Below are 11,154 nucleotides of genomic sequence, written 5' to 3' on the forward strand. Positions count from 1 at the left end.
TCTTGAAAATTAGAAATGGGCAAGGGGAAGCCAGTGAAGCTATAAAAGACCAAGAAATAACAAAATAGAATATAAAGGATGAAAAAAAAATTGAACAGAATGTGAAACATCTTAGGAGAAAAACAACAAATCTGAAGAACAAATCAAGAAGAGAAAATAGAAGAATAATTGGACTACCTGAAAACTGTGACCAAAAAAACAAAAATCCTGACATAGCAATATAAGAAATAATCAAAGAAAATTGTCCTGGACTGATAGAACTTGAGAGGAAAGTAGAAATAGAAAAAAAATCCATGGATCCCTACTCAAAGAGATCCTTTGTGGAAAACACATAGAAATGTTATTGTCAAATTTTGAAAATCAAAGAGAAAATTTTGTAAGAAACAAGAAAAAAACATTCAAATATGCTGGACTCATAGTTAGAATGTGTATATATATATATATGCCATCAAGGATATAGTACTTCCAAAATCTATAAAGAAATAAAGGGGGGAGGAATGGGTGGAAAGGGAAGTAAAGGGTGGGGGAAGAAAACAAGGGAGGGATCCATGGTGGAGTAGGGAAGCAGAGGGAGAGGTTAGGTAATAGCAAGGCAAGTTAAAGAGCACAATTAAAACAGAAATTTGCAGGGTTAGGAAAGAAGAGAGAGGTCAAACTAAAAGATCCAATTAAGAGAGAAATCTACATTATATGTCAGCCATACTGATGTTTTAAATGTATGTTGCTCTATGTAAGTGTGTGTATAGATATGTATATGTATTAGTGGGTCTGTGAGTGGGTTTTAATGTATGTGTATATATATATATATGTATAAGTGTGTGTATATATATTCTACATATGTATATAATATATACTGTGCTTAACTATCGCTTGCTTGGGGGAAGTTGGGGGATAAATGGGGAAAAAAGAATAAAATTTTTTAAAGTGCATAGCAAAGAAAAAATGGACACTCAAGAATATAATTTCTTTTGCTATTATCTATCCTTTCTTGAACTGTTAATTTATTGTTATATATTTTGAATCCTCCCTGATATTCTGCTGGGCAATTGACAATGTTCTGTTCTGTTTTGTTTTTCTTTTTTCTATTCTGGTTTTCTTTAATAAAATAAACTTTTTAAAAAGCAATTATATATATTTTTACAATGATCAAAATTAGTCTTCTTTCCTTTTTACCTCCTCCCCTACCCACTGAAAAAGAAAAAAAAAATGCCTTTAAGAAATATTTATAGTCAAGCAAATCACATTTCTACAGCAGCCATTTTAAAAAAGTTTCATTAGGTACTCTGAATGCTTTTCTGCTCTATCAGAAGGTAAGTATCATGTTTCATCATTAGTCCTCTAGAATCTAGGTTGATTAATTACATTGTCAAAGTTCCTAAGTCCATTCAAAGTTATTTATCTTTATCATATCTTGTCACTGTAGAAATTGTTCTCCTGGTTCTATTCTCCTCACTCTGCTTAAGTTATGTGAGTCTTCCCAGGTTTCTCTGAAATTATCCCCTTCATAATTTCTTACAACACAACAGTGTTTCCATAACACTTATATACTCTTAACTACTTCAGCTATTTCCCTGTTGCTAATTCCTCAGATTCCCATTCTTCTTACCTCACAGAGAGCTTTGAATAATTTTGTCCTTATTTAGAGTTTTTTTTACCCCTTTGGACTAATAATCCCTTTAATCTGCCCTCCTAATTCCTCCTTCCCCTTTCTCTCTTTTCCCTCTTAAATTCCCTTTTGAGTGTACCCAACTACTCTTCCCTCCGTTGACCAGTTCATGGGCCAAACCAGGTTGAGGGGAGCCAACAGGCCTCCCAAGGTTGGGATTCCAGACCAGCATCGCAAGGTGTCTCAAAAGCATTTGCAGGCTCGGATCCATGTCCAAGAAGGGCAGAGACCCAAGGGCACTCATGCTTTGTGAGCATTATCTGGCTGAAGATCTATCTAATGAAGGAGAGGGAATGGAGAGAGAAGTTGGAGCAAACAGAGGAAAAAGTGGTGTCTCAAAACCTGAAAGATGAAATTATCAGGGAGAAGAAAGTGATTTTCAGTGACAAAGGATGCAGAGAGAGAAAGATGGTAACGACCGACCATAGGTCATTGGAGTTAGCAAATAAGAGAAAAGTTTCAGTTGAATCATGAGGTTTGAAGCTAGAACATAAAAAGTGAAGAAGAGTGAAAAAAAAGATCATTTATTGTAAATGATCTTCTCCCAGAGTTTAGCTACAAAGAGCACAACTCCGATGAGTTGCCATGTTGTTCAAACGCCAAACCTAACTCTCGCAGGGCAAGAACTCACATGACAGTCAGAAGAAGGACCCAAGGACACTCTCAAGGACGCGCTTAAGAACTTTGGAAGTGATTGTGTGACATGGGAGACACTAGCCCAGCACAGCTGTTCATTCTCCTTAGAGAAGGTGCGGGGCTCTGTGAGCAGAGCAGACTCCATGTAGCTCAAAGAAACGGGATCAACAAATTTAGGGAAATCCACCCCAAATTTAGGGAGTCCACTGCGTGGACTCCTGCTGCCCAGCCTGTGGGAGAGCGTTCCAGCTCTTCTTGGTCTGATCAGAGACCGTAATGATGCTGTTTTAGTCCTTTTGGAGAATGAGGGCAACAATCATACCATACCAGTTATAAAGGGAAGAAGAGAAAAACAGAGTTAAAAACTAAGAGAAATGGGTAGATCAAGTAAGGTTTACATGGAGATGGGGGAGATATTGGGATATTTGTAGGCAACTGGGTAGCAGCCAGGAAACAAGAAAAGATGAAAGATAATTAACACAATCAAGACAGAGGTAATCTAGGGAAGATGGAATTTATATTTCACTTATATAAGGAGAGGGCTTTGCCTGTCAAGGAGAAGGGTCACTTCATCATGTGAGACAATGATGAATGCAGAGATAGTGACAGAAAGCATCAATGAGATGAGATAAGGAAGCAGAGAAAGAGAGAAGAGATAGCTCTCACCGAATAATCTCAGGTTTCTGTGTTTTTAATTTTGTTTTTCAATAAAATATGAAATGAAGTCATTTGCTTTTTGCTTGGCAAGGTTCTGTAACTTTTATGCCATGCTGTTCATTTCCTTTCCCATCCTTTCTTTCAGAACTCTTGTTAATTTTCCAATTTTTCTCTTTAGCACTTTCATTTCACTTACAAAAACATTTAAAAGTTAAAAAAAAAAAACCTCTTGCTTCATCTCTTCCTAAAATATCTCCTATAAAAATTTTAATTTTTTCTAAAAAAAACATTCTTGCTTCATTTGATTCCTTGCTTCCAGGATTTCTAGTTGAATTTCTGTCCAAGCTGTCTTTTTCTTTGAAATACAGCTTGTACATGTTTTAGAGTTATTCTCTTGTCTCCATTTGTGTCTTGACCATTCTTGTCATCATAACCACTTTTTAATTTTAGTATTTTTTGTTTGTTTGTTTGTTTGCTCAATCTTCCAGTCTACTTCCTGACTTCTTTGGACTTCATATTAAAGCCAGGTTCTGTGTAGTTCTAGAGGTAATCTTTGGGCTAGTCCCTCTGTTGCTTTTTTGGGATATTGGGTGCGAGGATCTAGGGACAGTTCAGACAATGTAACCCATGCTCCCAAGTGGTCTGCTCCATGGTCCCCTGCTCCCCTTGTCAGGGTTTTGGAGTTCTTCATACGAGTTTGGGTCTAAACAATAGACCTTTGGGTTCATTCCACTGGAGGAGTTTGAGTAAAATGTTACTAGGCTGGGTCACTATCAATCAGCTAGAAAGCTCTGATGGTTCAGAGGGAGAGAACTGAAGCATTCCTGCCCTGTTTATTGCTCTATAGACTTCAGCCTGGGTAGGAGAGACCTGAGACAATGCACACACCTGCTGCTTACTTCTGTACGTGATCAATTCTTGAAATATGCCCCATACCAGCAAGCACCTCTGCAACACCAGCCCTTGGCTCAGCTATCTGCTCAATCTATCCTGTATGAATGTCTCAGAACTGGGGAGTGAGTGCCAGAAAGGCTCTACCTGTGCCCGCTATAGACACAAGTTCAAGCTCTGCGCTGGATCTAGCACCTCCTCTTGACCTGGTACACTCCTGACCATCCCTTAGCCCTAGGGTCTGCAGTGTCCTCTGTTTACTTGGCTGGAGAAATGATTTTTTTAAAAAAAATTCTCAACTAGGGTTTGGTCTGGTGCATTTTCTGCATATTTGGAATTTTGTGGGCAGTTCACTGTACTTGTTCCTGCTACTTTATCATCTTGTCTGTTTCCCAAAGGAGTAACTTCTTTCCTTGTTTTTTCAAAATTTCACTGGTGCTTTTCAATTGTTTTTTATATTGTCATTTCCCAATTATCAGCCTCTTCCAATAGAATATAACCTTATAATAATAATAAAAGAGTATAGTTAAGCAAAACATATTGGCCATGTTCAACAACACATGACACATTTTACACCCAGACTTCATTGCTTTTCTGCAGTCTCATTTTCAGTGATTTGAATTAAAGCTTAATCATTGCATTGGTCTAAGATCTTATATCTTTTAGGATTCTTTCCCTTGAGCTACTGTAGTTGCTATATTTGTGTATATTTTTGGTTCTTATTTCTTTGCTCTGCATCAATTTATGCAACTTTTGAAATTTCTCCAAATTCCTCACATTCATTATTTCTCAATTGCAATAATATTCCATTAAAATAGTATGCATGCCTCTCCTTGATACTTTTATTTTGTTTCATAATTATTTGTGTACAAGTATTATCTCCCTGTTAGATGGAAAGCTTCTTGAGGAAGCTATATCAGAGTCTGCTTTCATCTTTGTATTCCCAGGACCCAGCTCAGTGCTTGATATGTATATTTTTTTATGTTTATTTATATGTATGTGTATTCAGAACTTTATATCTCATGAGTTCATGATTCCATTCATGTGGGCACATGTACTATTATGGATCAGAACCTCTACTTCTCACCCAGTGTTGAATGTCTAAGTAGATTAATTTCATGAATTGCTGTGGTTTTTATGGAAATGAGTCATTCTTATACTTAGGTTCCCTTTCTGATGAAAAACTTACCCATTGGGTCACTGGGCTGCATTCAAAAGTGCTTCCATCTTCCATCAGACATAGACTTTAATGATCCAGTATCTGCTCCACCTCCTGTAGAATGAGACATTTGATAATCTGTAGTTGTTGAATATAAATTTTTAGTATTTTTATAGAGACATAAAACTCTTTTTTTAAAAAAAAAAGTATCTTTAAACAAAGGCTACGAAAGATCTCAGTCCTAAAAATGTGCTACCATCTCTCTTCCTTTTATTGCTAAAAGGGAAGTCTGTCTAGAGCTTTACTTCTTCTTTATTCACTCCTTAACCCCTTAAAATCGGCTTTGTGTCAAACTACCTTGTTTGAGCTGTTCTCTTAAAGGTCATCACTGCCCTAATCTCCAAATCCAATGGTCTTTTTACAATCTTCTTTATGCATCTTGACTTCTGAGGCCCTTGAAAGTATTGAACATTTCATCTACTGAAGACTCCCAAATGTCCTCCCATTAGAATATTCAGAAACTCTTCTGGAAGAACACGTATCAACCCTCTCATTTCCTGCCTTTCTAATAAAATTCTAACTCTTTCTAGCTTCTTACCCTCTTCCTGAACCTTAAATTAAGTAGACCTCCAAATATCTATTTTTGACACTTTTTTCTTCTTTCTCTACAGTCTCTTCCTTGGCAATCTTGTTCCCTTTCATATCTTCAACTACAATCTCTGTGCAAATAACTACCAAAGTTCTACCTTCAGCCCTAACCTCTCTTCTGAGGTCCAGCTCTACCTCTCCAAAAGTTTACAAATATCAATGCCCTACCAGCACATTAAATACAACAGGTCCAAAATGGAGTCTAATATCTTTCCTCCTTTTCTATATTTGTCTGTGGCTACACTCGTAATTCTGTGTTTCATTTTCAAAACCATAGATTCCTTTGGATTCTTTTCTCTCCTATACTTGTATCTATCTACATAGTCAAATTCTTTTTCTATGATTTTTGTTTTTCAAAATACATGCAAAAATAGTTTTCAACATTCACCCTTGCAAAACCTTATTTTCCAAATTTTTCTCCCTCTCTTCCCCCTACCTCTCCTAGACAGCAAGCAATCCAATGAAGATTAAATGTGTACATTAGAAATCAAATTCTTTTAAATTCCATCTTCCACCTGGTTCTGATTCTATCAACCACCTTAATCCAGATGCACTTTATCATCCATCTGATTGCTTTCATTGTTTTCTTTGAGCCTCCTCCTCAACCACAATGTAATCCTATGTCACTGCCAGATTAAGGAGACCTTGTTCCTATTACTCTGTTTACAAAGATTTAGCTGTAGACTGAAAGTCACCTAGAGTTGGAAGAACCAGGTTAGTGGTTACCAGGCCAAGGAGAGAATAACAATAGACTGATCAAAAAGCATGGCCAAATCTGGGTGTCCAGAGACAGTGTCGTGGAGAGAGAGATCTTGGGAAATGAATAAACTGAGGAACTGGGAGTTTAAGATTTTGGGGGAGTATCAATACCTATGTTGAAATACGCTAGTGTGGGGACAGGAATCGGAGAGGAGAGACTGAGCAAGCCATTAGGTTGTTGTTTACCCTTCATTAAAAAAAAAACAACAACACACAATAATAATAATAAATTTTTTTTTCAATTATATATAAAGACAATTTTCAATATTCATTTTTTGGAAAGATTTTGAGTTCCAAATTTTACTACCTCTTTCCCTTCCCTTCCACCTCCCCAAGATGGCAGATAATCTGACAAAGGTTATACATGTTTAGACATGTAAGATATGTTTCCACATGAATCATCTTATGAAAAAAGAAACATAACAAAAGGAAAAAAAAACATACAAATAAAAGTGAAAATAATGCTTTGCTTTGCAATCAGGCTCAATCAGTTCTTTCTCTGAATGCAGATAGTATTTTTCACCATGAGTCTCTTAGAATTGTCTTGGATCATTGTATTGCTGAGAAGAGCCATATCTAACATAGCTGTTACTTATTACTTTGTACAATGTTCTCCTGGTTCTGATCATTTCATTCATCATTAGTTCACATAAGTATCTCTTGATTTTTCTGAAATCCTCCTCATCATTTCTTGTAGCACAATAGTAGTCCATTACATTCATGTACCACTTCCCAATTGATGGACATCCCCTTTCCACCATAAATAGAGCTGCTATAGATATTTTTGTACATGTAGGTTCTTTCCCTTTTTCTGATTTTTTGGGGATCCAGACCTAGTAATGGTTCTGGATCAAAGAGTATGCCCTTTGAGAATAATTCCAAATTGCTTTTCAGAATATTTGGGTCAGTTCACAATTCCACCAACAATGCATTAGGTATCCCAATCTTCCCCAACATCTATCATTTTCCTTTTCTTTAATACTAGTCAATGAGTTGTTTTAATTTACATTTCTCTAATGAATGGAGATTTAAAACTTGTCCTTCATTTTTTTTTTTTTAATTTAATAGCCTTTTATTTACAGGATATATGCATGGGTAACTTTACAGCATTAACAATTGCCAAACCTCTTGTTCCAATTTCTCCCCTCCTTCCCCCCACCCCCTCCCCCAGATGGCAGGATGACCAGTAGATGTTAAATATATTAAAACATAAATTAGATACACAATAAGTAGACATGACCAAGTCGTTATTTTGCTGTACAAAAAGAATCAGACTCTGAAATATTGTACAATTAGCTTGTAAAGGAAATCAGAAATGCAGGTGTGAATAAATATAGGGACTGGGAATTCAATGTAATGGTTTTTAGTCATCACCCAGAGTTCTTTCTCTGGGCGTAGCTGGTTCTGTTCATTACTGCTCCATTGGAAATGATTTGGTTGATCTTGCTGAGGATGGCCACGTCCATCAGAACTGGTCATCATATAGTATTGTTGTTGAAGTATATAATGATCTCCTGGTCCTGCTCATTTCACTCAGCATCAGTTTGTGTAAGTCTCTCCAGGCCTTTCTGAAATCATCCTGTTGGTCATTTCTTACTGAACAGTAATATTCCATAATATTCATATACCACAATTTATTCAGCCGTTCTCCAACTGATGGGCATCCACTCAGTTTCCAGTTTCTGGCCACTACAAAGAGGGCTGCCACAAACATTCGTGCACATACAGGTCCCTTTCCCTTCTTTATGATCTCTTTGGGATATAAGCCCAGTAGTAACACTGCTGGATCAAAGGGTATGCACAGTTTGATAACTTTCTGAGCATAGTTCCAAACTGCTCTCCAGAATGGTGTCCTTCATTTTTGAAGAGGACCAATGACATTATAAGTGATGTCTTGACTCAGAGCAAGTGAACTGGATTTAAATGAATCGCATCAAATCTCACTCTCTCTTCCAGTGGCAAGCCAAAAATCAGGATGACTAGCTATGATCCCAGAGATGGTGAATGACTCTGGCTCCTGTGAAGTCTGAGCAAGCTCCAAGCAACCTACAGCAAACTTCAGCGGCCTTCGTGGCCACTGGAACAAACTGTTCTCGCCACCCATCCCACGGAGGGGAGTCTTCCCATACTTGGGGTGGACACCCCGCAAATCACCAGTGACCTGGTGGCCGGTTGGTTCAGCCTGTCTGCCTAGAAAGTTTCCTGGGGTTTAGTCACTGAGCATGGATAGGCTTTTGGATGGATAGGCATCCAGGTGATCTGGATGCGGGAGCAGCCCTGATGAGGGCTCGGCAGGCCCTCCCACCAAAGCCTTCCTTGGACTCCCATACACCAAGTCTGCGACTCCTTGAAGAAAGGAGTTCTGGAGTTCAGTAGGAAACAACTAATAGGATCTGAACTGAATGGCAAATAGAGAGCTAGTGAAGCTCAGTACTGAGTGCTGGGAGAGAGCTGGGAAGTGGCAATGGGGAAGGGGGGGAAGGGGTACTCCAGCCCCCACTTCAGGACTCAGGAAGTAAAACCAGTTCTAGAAAAAGTGGCCAAGGAGGCCCGGTAATGAGGAGGGGGAACGAGATCTCAGTCAGGAGATGGACATAAGAATACAAGACTTAAGGTGAAAGCCTCAAACTAAGCTCTTGTTATCTAGGAAGCAATCATTCTAAAGCTTATGGGTAGCTGGAGACAAGGGAATGGGGATGGGGCTGAATGATTAGAGAATAAAGAAGTTGGAGAATAAGATTGAATAATGTCTGGGAGGGTTTGACTCCCTAAAATGGGAAGGACACCATTAAACGAATGTTTATTATTGAGGAATTAATTCAGCTAGATTAGCAACAAGCCCAGGAGATCAGATGGGGGATGGGATGGATTTCTCCTTTCTTTAAAGTTAGAAATAGGTCAGGCCAGGAGGCTGGTGGAGGTGACTGGAAAGAATGACCGAAAAATGGCCCTTTTACAAAGGGCACAAGTCCTAACAAAATAACTACACAGACTGAATGTTAGTTCCTCTCTTTAATCGTCTCACCGATTCCTTAGTCCTGTGTGTCCAGCTCCTCCTGATCTCACCTCCCTCTCCTACTGCTATCTTGAAATGGTTTTCTCTCCCCTCCAGTTTTCTACTGTTGTGAAGCATCATCTTTTATTCGAATAATGTCTCATAATGTTATGGAATATTATTATTCTATAAGAAACGATCCACAGGATGTTTTCAGCTGGAGAGACTTACATGAGCTGATGCTAAGTGAAGTGAGCAGAACCAGGAGATCATTGTACCAAACAACAAGATTATATAATAATCAATTGTGGGGAATGTGGCTCTTTTCAATAATGAGGTGAATCAGGCCAGTTCTAATAGACTTGTGATGAAGAGAGCCATCTGCATCCAGAGAGAGAACTGAATATAAATCACAACAAGGCATTTTCACTTTTTTGTTGTTTACTTGCATTTTGTTTGCTTTCCCAGTTTTTCCTTTTTGATCTGGTTTTTCTTGTGCAGCATAATTGTGGAAATATGTATAGAATTATACATGTTTAAGCTATATTAGATTGCTTGATGAGGGGAAAGGGTGAAGGGATGGGAGGAAGAAAAAATTCAGAACACAAGGTTTTGCAAGAGTGAATGTTGAAAATTATGCATGTTTTCATTTAGGGGAGGGGGTGGGGGGGTAAGAGGTGAAAAATTGGAGCAGGAGGTTTGGCAATTGTTAATGCTGTGAAGTTACCCATGTATATATCCTGTAAATTAAAGGCTATTAAATTAAAAAAAAAAAAAAGAAAAAGAAAATTATGCATGTTTTGAAAATAAAAAGCTTTAAATAAAAAAAATGGGAAATGTCATTATTTGGTCCTCAATCCTTATAAAATCATCCCATGTTCCCAAAGATATTTATAATTTTTAGCTGTAACATTCAAAACTCTGTGTGTGTGTGTGTGTGTGTGTGTGGTGGGGGGGGAGTCCCATAAAATAAACATGATGGCTCATAATGCTCAGTAGCCATCATTATCCAATCATGCTCCTCATTCAGGAATGTCTTCTGTCACTTACCTAAGGGGTAATTTTCTGGGAGAATCACTATCTCTCCTCAATAGCCTATCTAAAGTCTGTTTCTTCTCAAGCTGATTTTTATCATTGCCTGTTACATAAATGCCCTTTTCTATTCCTTTCAGCAATCAAAATGTCTTTGTACAAAAGGTTAAGCGCCTTATACATGTTGCTTCCTTGGTGCAGTAAATGAATAGAAAGTTTGATCTGGAATCTAGACTTGAGTTTAAATTCTGCCTCATATGATTAATTGGTTTGGTATCTCTCCACCACATCTCAAGTTATTCAACTTTTGTTGGCCATAATTTCCTTATCTGTAAAAATGGGGATTATAATAGCAATACTTACTTCAGGGGATTGTTGTAAGGATAAAATGAAATAATATTTGTAAAGTGCTTTACAAATTTAAATAACTTTAAAGTACTATTTAATATTTAGTGACCTTGGGCAAGTCACTTAACCTAGTTTTTCTGTGTCCTTATCTGTAAAATGAGCTAGAGAAGAAAATGGCAAGCCACTGTAATATCTTTGCCAAGAAAAATCCAAACGGGGCCATGAAGTCTTGGACACAACAGAACACAAAGTATTTCTATATCCTTATGTGTGTTTATATTATTTCCTCCTGTAAGGCTATAAGTATCTTGAAATCAGGAACTGTTCAAAAGACATAAACAATTTTCAGATGAAGAACTTAAA

This window comes from Sarcophilus harrisii, chromosome 4, assembly GCF_902635505.1.
Source record: "Sarcophilus harrisii chromosome 4, mSarHar1.11, whole genome shotgun sequence".
NCBI classification, from domain to species: Eukaryota; Metazoa; Chordata; class Mammalia; order Dasyuromorphia; family Dasyuridae; genus Sarcophilus; species Sarcophilus harrisii.